Source organism: Ixodes scapularis, unplaced genomic scaffold (assembly GCF_016920785.2).
Source record: "Ixodes scapularis isolate PalLabHiFi unplaced genomic scaffold, ASM1692078v2 PGA_scaffold13__105_contigs__length_92229423, whole genome shotgun sequence".
In the NCBI taxonomy this organism is placed as follows: Eukaryota; Metazoa; Arthropoda; class Arachnida; order Ixodida; family Ixodidae; genus Ixodes; species Ixodes scapularis.
Genome location: NW_024609839.1, coordinates 3378887 through 3391275, shown reverse-complemented (window position 1 = coordinate 3391275; position 12389 = coordinate 3378887).

Genomic DNA, 12389 nt, shown 5'->3' with positions numbered 1-12389 from the left:
CCCTAAACAACTAAAAAGAGATACCAAGATACGATTGATACTGCAATTAAATGCAGAGGTGCAAGCGAGCTGGACAAGAATGACGACAATGATCTCTGGAGAAGGGGAACAAGCGGATCAAAGGACAAACACAAAACTACAAACACAGCTAGGTGACTGGTGCACAACCGAGAAAATCCGCCTGGTCCTGGTACCGAACCCGGGGCCTCTCCACTTCCAGAGGAGCGCTCTGGCAACTGACCGAACCAGGAGGTAGACGTCAGTGGAGCAAACGGGTTGTATCAACGGCCACCAGTCTAACGCCAAGAAGGCTGAACGTCTTGCATTTTTAAGGTTTTGAAACCTTTCACCCTTGCAAGCCGTTCAATGCAAGCCGTTCATTCAACAAACGCTGAATTCGTTGGAAAAAAAATTAGCCCCCCCAATACACCCCCCCCAAAAAAAAAAGAAAAAAAAAAGACAGGAAAATTTGTTTTCGTGTAGGGAAGCAAAGTGTGTGTGCTTTGGTGCCCCTTGCAGATGTCTTGCAATCTGGTCAACGAAACCCTCTTCAACCACTATAAGAATCAAAACATGACGGGAAAGGACGCCGTACCGGTCACCAAAGGTTCGGTTGTCGTCATGGTCTCGAACGTCAGCTACTGGGAACACCGCGAGAACTGCACGAATGCGACGGAGACCGCCACACAGCAGTTCTTCTAGTAAGCTCGGCACTCGGCGCCAAAGAAATAACGCAAATACAATACGCGTAATAAAGAAAAAACAAAAAACAGCGTTGTGTTTAGTTTTGACGAACACATCGCTACAGGAAAACCTGTAACGCATAACAGCCTGTTTCTTTTCCCTTCCTTCTGCGTATTTTATAGTGTATAAATATGTATAATATATAGATGTGTGTGTGCGTGTTTGTGCGTGTGCGTGTGCGTGCGTGTGTGTGCGTGCGCGCCCGTGTGTGTGTCTGTCTGTGTGTGTGTTTATGCTTCGTACATAGCGCGAAGTTCACTATATCTGCAAGTATATAGATCAAAATCAACATGGTGAGAGTTGTTTAATAGAGATGGTAATAGATAACCGAAACATTCTTTTCTGGAGTTCAGTCGAGTTGTAGGGACCACCGAGCTCTCTTTGTGTCTTGTAGAGTAACTGGAGGTTTCTAATTGCAGTTGGGAGAGGTGACGTCTATTACTCATATTTTTCTGTCTTTCTGTGTTATAGCGGGCACTCAAACGATATATCTGTGGGTTCTGTGGTCCGACAACGCGAGAACGGAAGAAAATTGAACTTGGTGTTCCATAAGAGGTGTTTCCGTTTTGTCCTATGTCGTATACTACAACATGGCTCAAAAGGAGAGTCCATATCTAATGTGTCTCGAAAATCGGCTCAGGCAGTGTAATTAGCCTTCATCATTGTCTTAAACCTAGCACTGTGGTGATAGAAAAAAAAGAAAAACTTCAAAGTCGAAGGAACAGAAAACACTAGGAGAACGTTTCAACTGAGGCGTTCTTCTATTGTTGAGTCTTTTTGGACGCGGAAGTTCCTTAATGTTTCCACACTACAGCCCCAGGTGTTATGTTCTGATTATATCACCCGCTCGCCAGCACACTTGCTGCTTTTTGTTTTTAATTAACCTTATTGGAGCGGTGAGATATAATGCATTTGGTTCATAAAATATATCAAATTAGTTATTTGTCTTCCTTCAACAGTTACCAAGATTATTTATAGCCTACAGATATTGGCATCCTGTGGTGACCGGAACTTTTTTACTCGGTATAATAAGGCGCACACCTCACGATTGAAGCTGATCAGCTAAACAGTGATAACCGTATTCACTAATCACGCACAAATATAAAGCGATGAATATCTCCCGTCGAATCACTATATTTTCTACTTACTCCGTCTTTGAAATTCCTCTGAAACTGTACCATACTACAAGTACCTTGGGGTGCACATCACTTCTAACATGTCATGGAAAACTCATACTGACCACATTATCGCCAACGCTAGCTCCATGCTTGGTTACCTAAAGAGAAACCTTAGGTTAGCCTCACTGTCCCTAAAATTACTCATATATAAAACCCTTGTCCGTTCCAAACTAGACTATGTTGCAGCAATCTGGGATCCTGGTCTCTCAACTCTCGTGACTGATCTTGAAGTCCTAGAGAATCGCGGTGCCCGTTTTATATTTACTAACTGTCATCGCACATCTAGTGTCTCAACTATGAAAACTAATTTATCACTTCCTGCTCTTTCATTAGGCCGAAAAATATCACTTTTGTGTCGTTTTTATAAAATTTATCATTCCAATACTTCCCTAAAAAGCAAACTAATGTTAAATCCTGTTTTCATCTCGCCGCACGTAGATAATCAATTTAAAGTCAGAATTCCTCATTGCATTACCTCAGCTTATTGTAACTCTTTTGTTCCAAGGACATCTTCGGAGTGGAATCGCCTTCCCGCGCATTTAGTAAACATACCGTCCTTTGACTTGTTTAAAAGTGCGTTGACTATTTACCTATGTTAATATTTTTCTTTGTTTGTTTGCCTTGTTCTATACATTTCTTAATTTGTTTACACATTTTTTTTACATTTTTAGTGCTTGGCTTTTAGTGTTTGTATATTGTTTGTGCTCCAAATTTTTCTTGTACCACTCCCCTCTGTAATGCCCCAGGGCCTTGAGGGCACTTAAATAAATAAATAAAAATAAATCAATAAAATACCGAGTAATCGCATGAGCCCTCTTCTTCTCAAGGAAGTCGAAGTGATATCGCAAGTTATTTTTGCTCTAGTCAATGACTGTTTAAGAAACGTGTTGCGTGGCCACGTCACGTGACTTTAATGGATGACACGTGGCCTGACGTCATGTGATCTGCATTAAGCTTCCCCGCCAAACGTCGGCGGGGAGGTCGGTGTCAGGTGACATGAGATCACCTGACCTATACGTCGATTCACTTTCCCGCTAGGTTTAGTGGGACATTTGATGTCACGTGACCTGACGTCACGAGACTCTAGAGCGCGAGACACATGCGCGCAAAATCCATCCGTTCCGACGTCCGATCCGGCAGTACGACTGCCTGATCCGAAAAGTTTGGTCGCTTCAGACGTCAGATCAGCGATCCGGCGTGCGTACAACGTGCCAGACCGTTTCGCACGGCGGACGGACAGTCGGAAGCGTCCAGCCAATGAGAGCACAGCTAGCGCGAACGTCATGAAGATGTAATGGGTCTGGGGGGACGAACAAGAAAATGGGACTGACCTGGGCGACGGGAAGCCGGACGCGTGAATCCCGCGGACTCATTTGAAAAAGATGGCCCTAGCAAAGAATGCACGCGCTAGCGATAAAGCTGAACCGTCAATCTGGGACCAGAAATCGCACCCTGTATAGGAAGGCGGACCTCCACTGGAGCGCTTGGATCTCCTGGCCGGAGCCGAACGGATCGTCGTCTCCATGCAAGGTCGGAAGCGTCTGTCTCGAACAGTCGTATGCGGCGATTCGGAGCGGCGTTCGGAATGTCGGATCGGGCGTCGGATCGGACGATTCTGCCGTGCATGTGTCTCGCGCTTAACGCCGGTTTCGTTTCCCCGATAAATTTAGCGGGAAAATATGACCTCACGTGACTTGACATCATATGTGACCTATTTGATTTAGTTTCCCCGCTAAAATTTGTCGAGAAAAGTGGCATCACAGGACATATACATATATCTAGTTTCCCAGCTCAATATAGCGAGGAAATTGAGGTAACGTGACCTATGCAACTAGTTGCCCCACTCAATGTGTCGGGGAAATTGATATAAAAAAAAAATTCAGCCTTTTCACTCTGGTGAAGAAGGAAGAGCAGTGGAGCTGTAGCTTCTGTTGTCGGTGGTGGCTTTCCTGGCGAGCGATCTGCTCTTCTTTCGCAAGGGAATCTGAAGCGCTCGACGCAGTGGAACTCGAGGCAATAGCGGCCTCGCGGCGGTTGCGGAGCTATTCGCCCTGCCGCGCACATCGCCGCTCATTCCTTTTTTGCTCTTCTTCCTCCGAAGAAATGTTGTCGCCATCTATGAGCGACGGCAGCAACCAGTTGTCCGGTTGCCGAGGCTGGAAAGGTTGCCGCGATCTATAAGCGACGGTGGCAAGCAGGCAACCGGCAAACACAACACTCTGGAGAGCTACCGCCACCTATGAGCGACGGCGGCAAAAAGAGTGTTGTGTCGACCACGGGTGTCGACATTTGTTTGGTACCGGACACGATCCGGGGGAAACTAGCCCTTAACAGCTCCGCTGTAGAAAAAGGAGCTATATCGTATTTGATAAAAATGAGTTTTTTCACTCCCCGAAACGACGGTTTAATGTCTGCTAAGTACTTTTAAACGATCGTACTCTTAAATACGGCATTTCATGCACTTTTGGATTTTAAGATAAGTGTTGCATATTTTTATTAGAATCGATTTGTGGTGCAAATTATTAAGTAACCATCTGGCCCATACTTGACTTATATGAGACAATTTCAATAAAATATTACGATGAGAGGCACTGACCATTAAAAACACTGAAAATACATAAATAATAAACAGAATGCCAGGTTAAGCAAATATTTAGATAAAGTAAAAGGAAAAAAACACGCATGAAATAAATTAAAGGGGCGATGCACCGATATTTGTATTTTGCGCAAATACAGCTTAGAACGAATCCCTGACGTTAATGATCTGTGAAATACCCGTTCGTTTTCACCACACGCAATCGAAGTCGCAGAAAAAAAATAAAGAAAAACGAGCAGAGTTCACCCCTCAACTCGCAGCCAGAATAAGCGGCCCCGTGATCTGGAGCCGATTATATGCCGCCAATGTTGATCATATATGCGCTGGGGTTGGCAAGGCACATGGACACGCGCTGAGTTCCAGACATTGTTATGGTTCGGCTGTTGTCGTCATTGCAGCGATTGGACACAGGACACTACCCGAATGCTTCTCGAGCTATCGATTATCACGAGCCGAAATCGAGTGTCCACGCCATGCTCGGGTCCAATCTATGAGCCGTATTCAAATATCGTCACTGGGCGGTACTGGTACCGCCCAGCTACGTCATCAGGTTTTTCGAAGGAGAGATCGAATGAAAACACTCGTTTTTGTCCTCGCAATTACAGCGCAACAAAGGAGCTTCTTGGTCAGTGGCGTTGCGTGCAAGTATCACTGAGTCCCACTAGAGCCAGTAAGCTCATGTAAAGTGAAGAACATTCCAATTGAATATCGTTGCACCGCCCCTTTAACGCAATTATATGGTAAGAGTGAAAAAATTATTACCTGATAAGCAAGTAAGCTTCAAGATGACGGGAAACATGTCCTATATATAAAAATATGTTGCTTTTAGGAACTGTTAGGTCCTGGGATACACGTGGCCCTGGGGTAACTATAGTGCGGAGGATTATCTGTCTTTCTTCACTTAAAGTTAAAATGCCTACACGGTCTCAGATATTACGCATGTTTGAACAATTTATCTAATTTCTTCTTTTTCTTCTACTTTTCTGTTTGATTTTTCAGTCGCAGGGTTCTTGCCTTGAGCTCGGGCATCGACGAGCTGGGAAATATTCAGCCTGAACTCGCCGTGAGCCTATTCGTAGCCTGGTTCTGTATCTTTTTGATCATTTCCAAAGGCGTCCAAAGTTCCGGAAAGGTAATATCATACCATTACTCTGCATTTATTCATCCATCCATTTATGCATTCATTTCTTTCATGTTATACTTTGTTATGTCTGATACAAATATACAATAAGTGGTTGAACACATTGCCACAGTACAGTATGGAGGTATAGTGTGGAGTCCAGTAAAAAAAGACGAATGGAACAGACAGTACGAGGACGGTTCAAAAGGTATCCGACATGAATTATTTCAGTAGAAACGACTGAACCGCGAGGCGTGTCCTCTAGTGGGGACGTGGAGGGTACGTAGCTTCACGCATGCGTAAATGTTTTTACGTCCGCAGTGAGCGTCAGTCGCTAGCGGCAAGCTTGTGAGTGGGGGAGTGTAGCATTTTATAGATTTCATTTTCCGAAAAATAGCGAAAAAACTAAACGAAACAAAACAAACAAACATTGCATCAGTTTTTATTATTAAGTTTGGTTATACGCAAGTGGAAAATATTTGGAAGAGTCTGCAGGCTTTGGATGGTGATTTATTATAAATTACGCAACTCAAGGAGTGGTACAACGGAACCGGTTCAAAGATGGCCGCACGATAATGGACAGCGACTCAAGTTTCGTGAGGACTTCAACAAACCGGAGTTTTCAATGTCATTGACCAAGTGCAAACTTCAGTCACGCAGAACCGTCATATCACACCATACGAAAACTTGCGGATGAGGCGGGAGTGAGTACTGGCTCGGTACTTTCCATATTTGTCGATAATTTGGCCTTGCGGAGAGTGTCCACGAAATCCGTGCCGAAGTCTCTAACGAGGAGAAAAAGGAACCTCGTCTGCAGTTCTCGCAGGATGTGCTAGACTCCGCAATTGACAGCCCACCCTTCCTGGACACCGCCACTACTGATGATGAGTCGTGGGTTTACGGATGCCACCAAGAAACCATGGTGCACAGTCGTCAGAGTGGAAGCATTCAACGTCTCCGAGGAAACAAAAAAGCATGGCAGGTGCGCAGCAACGTCAAAGTTATGTAGTCCGTCTTCTTCGACTTCCACGAGCTCATGCAGCAGGAGCACGCACCACGTGGCCAAAACATCACAAAATAATGTACAAGCTGGAGGTTTTCCTTCGTCTTCGTATCTGCTGCTCGGCGCAAGAGACCGGATCTGTAGTAAGCAGGAACTTGGCAGCTGTATCATGACTATGCACCAGCTCATCTGTCACATCTGGTTCAGAGGTTATTGGAAAAACATAGCACTGCTCGCGTTTTTCAGGCTCCCTGCTCTCCAAACATGGCTCCTTGCGATTTCTGGTTCTTTCCCAAGCTGGAAATGCCGCCGAAAGGAGCCCGATTTCGAATCGCGAGAAGAGATTCTGCGGAATACGACGGCCTGCGGCCGAACATCCTTCCAAAAACAACGGCATTCAAACAGCGCTTCGAGCAACTGCAGGACCGCCGGGTGAAGTGCGTGCGATTCCAATGAAAGCACTTTGAAGGGGCTTAGGGTTCCTGGTTTTTGCGCACGCGCAGCACCCTCATGCACATCGTGTGGGCCATATATTGTCATATGGCCCACACGCCATATATTGTCACCAATGACGAATGATGAGGCGAAAAATAAGTGAAAAAACTAAACGTTTAATGGGGCGAACCACAGTGAACCCAAAAGAAAACAGAAGTAAGTTAGCTTCGCAGGCGTCAATGTCGGCGAGACAGCAGGATCGAGCGCTGGGGCGAGACTGACTCCGGCTCGCCACGCAGAGCACCTTTTGTACGCGCGTGTGTCTTCGGAACATTCAGCCTAGAAGAGTCGCGGCGCGTAGAACATTCGGAACTCGATCAGACGAGAATGTTCTCGAACTTACGAGAGCGCCAAGTTGAAAGAATAAATAAAAGAGCAGTCTGCTAACTGGAATCGAACCCAGACCTTTCGCGTGACAGTCAAGCACGTTAACCATGGGGCCACGCACTTTTTTTTTCGTTATTGCCGTTGTGTATATGACCATATATAAAGAAGAGTGACAATGCAAAAAAAAAAAAAAACAGTGACTAATGAAAAGTACAGACCGCCACAAAAAACAAATCGCAAACTGTGGCACGGACGAAAATTGAAAAATCACAACCTCTGAACTTCTACGCCTTCTCACGGAGCTCTGCGACCTATCCAAGCCAGCAAGGATTGCGCTGTCCCGGTAGTTTTCAAGTGGAACACCCAAATGCTTTACAAGAGTGGTTAACCATTTTACATTTTCAAAAACGTTTGGGGTTGAAGGCCGATTGCCATGCCGAAAACCCAAGCATTTACTCCAATTCACGGCGCTACCAGAAACAAAATAAACGTTTGACCGTGCTCACTACATCAACTAAACTTTCTTGGTTTACGGAAAAGGTAGTAATGTCGCCCGTGTAAGCTAATATGCGCACCTCGAATGAATTAAGTTTGTATCCACAGATGGCAGTGTTTTCAATAATGCTAAGACAAAATGACTCTATGTAAATACAAAAAAGGAGAGGGAAAAGGAGGAATCCTTGGCGGACAGAACGTTGCACTTTGATACGGCTTTCTACCGACTTATTACTTACGAGACTAGTCGTACACCCGCTATAAGCCATCCGCACGCCTTCGCGTTCAACGGAGCCGACCATCATTCGGACACGCACGCGCTCGCTCAGCGACGCGCGTGGCAATTATGCCGGTATGCCACCTCCTCTTCTTCCTGCTTCCATGCCTGTACAGGGCTGGCATTGTAAACATTTACGACATAAAAAGCGACCGATAACCGTCAAATAACTAACTTTCTGCTATATTTGGCAGGAGATTCGTAAACTCTACGCTCAAAGTAGTTTTGCGTGCACCAGAGATGTTTGAAGCCTAACCAAAACATGCCACAAAGATTTTTTTCCGCAAAAGGTCATAGAGTTATGGCCGTTGTTTTACGGTGGTACCTTATAGTCCGTGGGTGCTATCGGGGCAGCACATTTTGCCCAAGTGTAGAAAATTGCTCGGTGTATAAACACGATCGCACCGACGTGACCTTATATCGTATTCTGAGTGCAAGAAATTTCTGAAGAGAGCGCTAAAGTATTCGACTCGGGATATAAAGCTTTTAGCATACACTACTCTTGTGCGTCCAGTATTAGAACACGCAAATATTTTCTCATTCCAACTTACACAGAAGAATGTAAGTATCGTGGAAAGCACCCAGAGAAAGACAGCTAGATTTATTTACTACAAATAGAGCCGCTTTTAGGCACTAACAGAACTAAAAAATAAAGAGGCGGTTCCTGGACCATTGCTGATGCACAAAACTGGGCCGACTGAAATTTATGTTCCTCTTTTAAACGACGCGATGAAAATTGATATAAAAAAGAGTACGTTAAGCTATTAGAAGCAAGAACCACTCGACGCAAGCATAGTAACACACCCGTTGAGTATTTTTTTAATATAACATTTTTAAATACAAACTAGTTCCTCTTGTTATAATAGGCTGGAACAGTTCAGATATGCACTTTTTTCTATGCGAGTTGAATTGTTAATGGTGCAGATGAAAACTAACTGATTTGTCAATTTATAAATTAATGTGTGATTCCTGTTTTAAGAAAGACGCGATATCTTGTTTTCTGTCTTTTGTCATGTTTGTTTCCTATTGTATATTTCCTTTATTCTAATATCTGCAAAAATCCCAGTTAGACTGGCAGTATTTTGAGATAAATAAATAGAATAAACAGATGACTAAACGCGCTACCAGTACCTTTTTCTCTTAAGTTTATGAAGGGAATGCTATAAACCTGTGAGTAACGACAATATTAGAACTGGTGGCATCCAGTACTTGAGTACTTTTAGCTGTACTTAGCTCGTTTTGGCTCAAAAGGGACAAGGGTCTGTGTCATTTTGCATTTCTATTCCCAGTTCCTATTATGCACGTCTTGTCGTTCGGGATCTCTCTTTTATTCAATGCATTTCGGGTTTTAACTTTAAGCGCACAAACAAAGCTTTGACTCCGTTGCTCATACAGACGCATGCGTGTGACAGTGTGACGTGTCTGTACCACAGACACACGGCACGTGTGACATTCATGGCAGACATCAGCCTGCACATCGTGCAGGTGGTGTTTGTGACTGCACTGGCCCCTTTCTTCATTCTCGGAGTCCTACTGGTCAGAAGCGTGAGCCTCGAAGGCGCCAGCACGGGCCTCAAGTACTACTTCCTTCCCGACTTCGAGAAAATACTCAGCTTTGAGGTGAGTTTCCAGCTTCCACACCCTAAAACTATGCGAGGAGAAACCGAGGAAGAGAAGGAGATGAGAGCGCGCGGTGACGTGAGAACACCGAGCTCGAACGCGTTCGAGCTCACTGCTGGAACGCGTTCGAAAGCCGAACTCCGGACGCTGGTGTTCCGCGTTCAAAGGCGTTCCAAGAGTGAGTAGAGACAGAGGCAGATAGCATTCCCTTTATCGGGGCGGATGCGGTGACTGACTTTCCACGTGGCCAGCTCAGGATCAGGATCGTGGACATCGTGTGAGCAGCGATATTCTTTGCTATGCTCCGTTTCAGCATAATCGGACAAAACAGGGGCGGCTACTGCCTATACGGTGAATCCATGAAGGCGCTGGTTCACACATTGGCGTCAGTTGTGTCCGAAGCAACTAAAGGCCGGTTCACACATTTGTGTTGGTGGTGCCAAATGTATGCTGCAGAAAGAGTCGCTCAGCAAAAAGATGACAACCAAGGCAGTTGATTTGGCGTCTATCATCCTTGGCATATTTTGGACCTTCCCGAGGTTCTCGTGCAGGCTGTCACTTAGAGTTGTATATATGAGTTAAGTAGGTTGCGTTACGTCCATACTAGTGCGCGCAAACATAGAGTCGCGTGCCTTCACGTTTTCTTTCTCTCACGTTTTGCCTAAACATGTCTGGAACTGTGCCCGGCTTCCCAGGTGTGGCAGAAAGCGGCCGAACAGGTGTTCTTTTCTCTCGGCATCGCCCAAGGGATGACTTTTTGCATGGGCAGCTACAACGAGTTCACCAACGACCTCTACAGGTGAGCCCAACATTTTGTCTTTCCCAGTCCTAAAGCCTGGTTCACAGATTTACGTGTGAGCGTGCACCGCGTGCATTGCAGCGACACCCGACTGCTTACGACGAAACAACACACTGCCGCCATCTATCGGGTCGTTCTGGAACACTTACAATCTGCGTATATTTTCTAATATATATATATATATATATTTTGCGCAATATTCTTTCACCGTACGTTTCAAATAAATTTAGCAACCATTTCTGATAGATGTTGCGTAGATTTAATGTCGCAAATACTGCGAAAACTACTGGTACCTATACGCAAAACCGGAGCATTCCAGGGCAAACATAAAATTGTAACACATGCTTAAAACCTTGGAGGTTGCTTAAGCTTCGACTTTAGGAGTTGAAGGAGTTAGCGAAGCACATAAACATATAAAACTCCCGCTCGTTCCCAAGCCGTGCAAGCGTTCCTTACGACGTCTAGTCGGTAGCTTGTCCGGCTAGCAAACGAAGGGTCTTGGGTGTAATCATTTGAGACGCCCGGCGAGTTGTATTTCGGATTACATGTCATGTTTTTTCACCCGCGCGAGGTCATGTGGTTGGGACGTCATGACCCTACCGACCAATCCTGTATTTTAGGGGACGCCACGGACACCGGGTTTTGTGCGACACGAGCTCCCTAACGCTCTTTCCCTCTGTCGCACAGTGTACGTTCCTGCTCAAATCGTCGATTCACTTCGCTCCCTCAGGGAGTATTACATAAGAGCGGGGTTGCGAAACAACATCGATATTACTCGGATGGGAAAGGTGAATGGTTGCAATTTTTATAAAGGTAGATGCGCGGGAGACGGCAGCGACGAGGTGGGAAAGGAAGATCCAGTCTAGAACCGCTTGAGGAAAGAATGAGGCTGCAAAAGTAAAGTTGCGAGTGCGTGGCCGTACGACTTGTCACATATAATCGATCCACTGAGAGATGCGTGCGAGCTTTAAAATCTAAGGGGGGGAGGGGGTGACCGAGGGGAGAATAAAAAACACGTCGAATACCCTTAAGACTGCTTAAGCGAAGGAATGCAAAAGCACTCCTACAAGCAGCGCGCCACGTCTTCTTTTTCCACATGGCTCTCCGGCGGGGACTTCAAGCTTCCCCACTGCGCAGGCGCTGCGCCTCCTCCGGCTTCACTGCTTCCGTGACGAAGAATCTGCATTGCTGTGCTTTTCGTTGTGTTTCATTTCTGATTTAAGCGGCGCGTGCTTGATGGCGTATTTTTATGGTCACCTTTCGGGCACAGCGCCGACGCCGCTTGTTTGCGTAATGGGACCAATAAGGGTTTCCCCTTAAAAGAAAAGCTTCTACCATCGATTCGTATCAAAGCATTTGTTGTTGTTCCAGAGACGTGTACATCATCGCCTGCGCGGACCTCGGCGTGAGCCTCTTCGGCGGCGTCGTCGTCTTTTCTGTCCTGGGCAACATGGCACACAACCTGGGCGTGGAGGTGCCCCAGGTCGTGTCGTCGGGTACGTTCCGAAACACGCGCCACTTGCAACGCAGCCGGTTTTGAGCACTGCCGAGATGACCATCGGGGTCGGTTCAGAAGTTCCCTTTTAGAGCGCAGCTCTTAGGGCGCCCGTTTCCGGCTTGAGCGGCGTCGGCGTCGGCGTAACCAAGGTCATCCCAAGGTCACGTGACCCCCCAAGGTCACCCCAAGGTCCCGTGACCCCCAAGGTCGCGTGACCCCCGAGGTCACCATAAGATA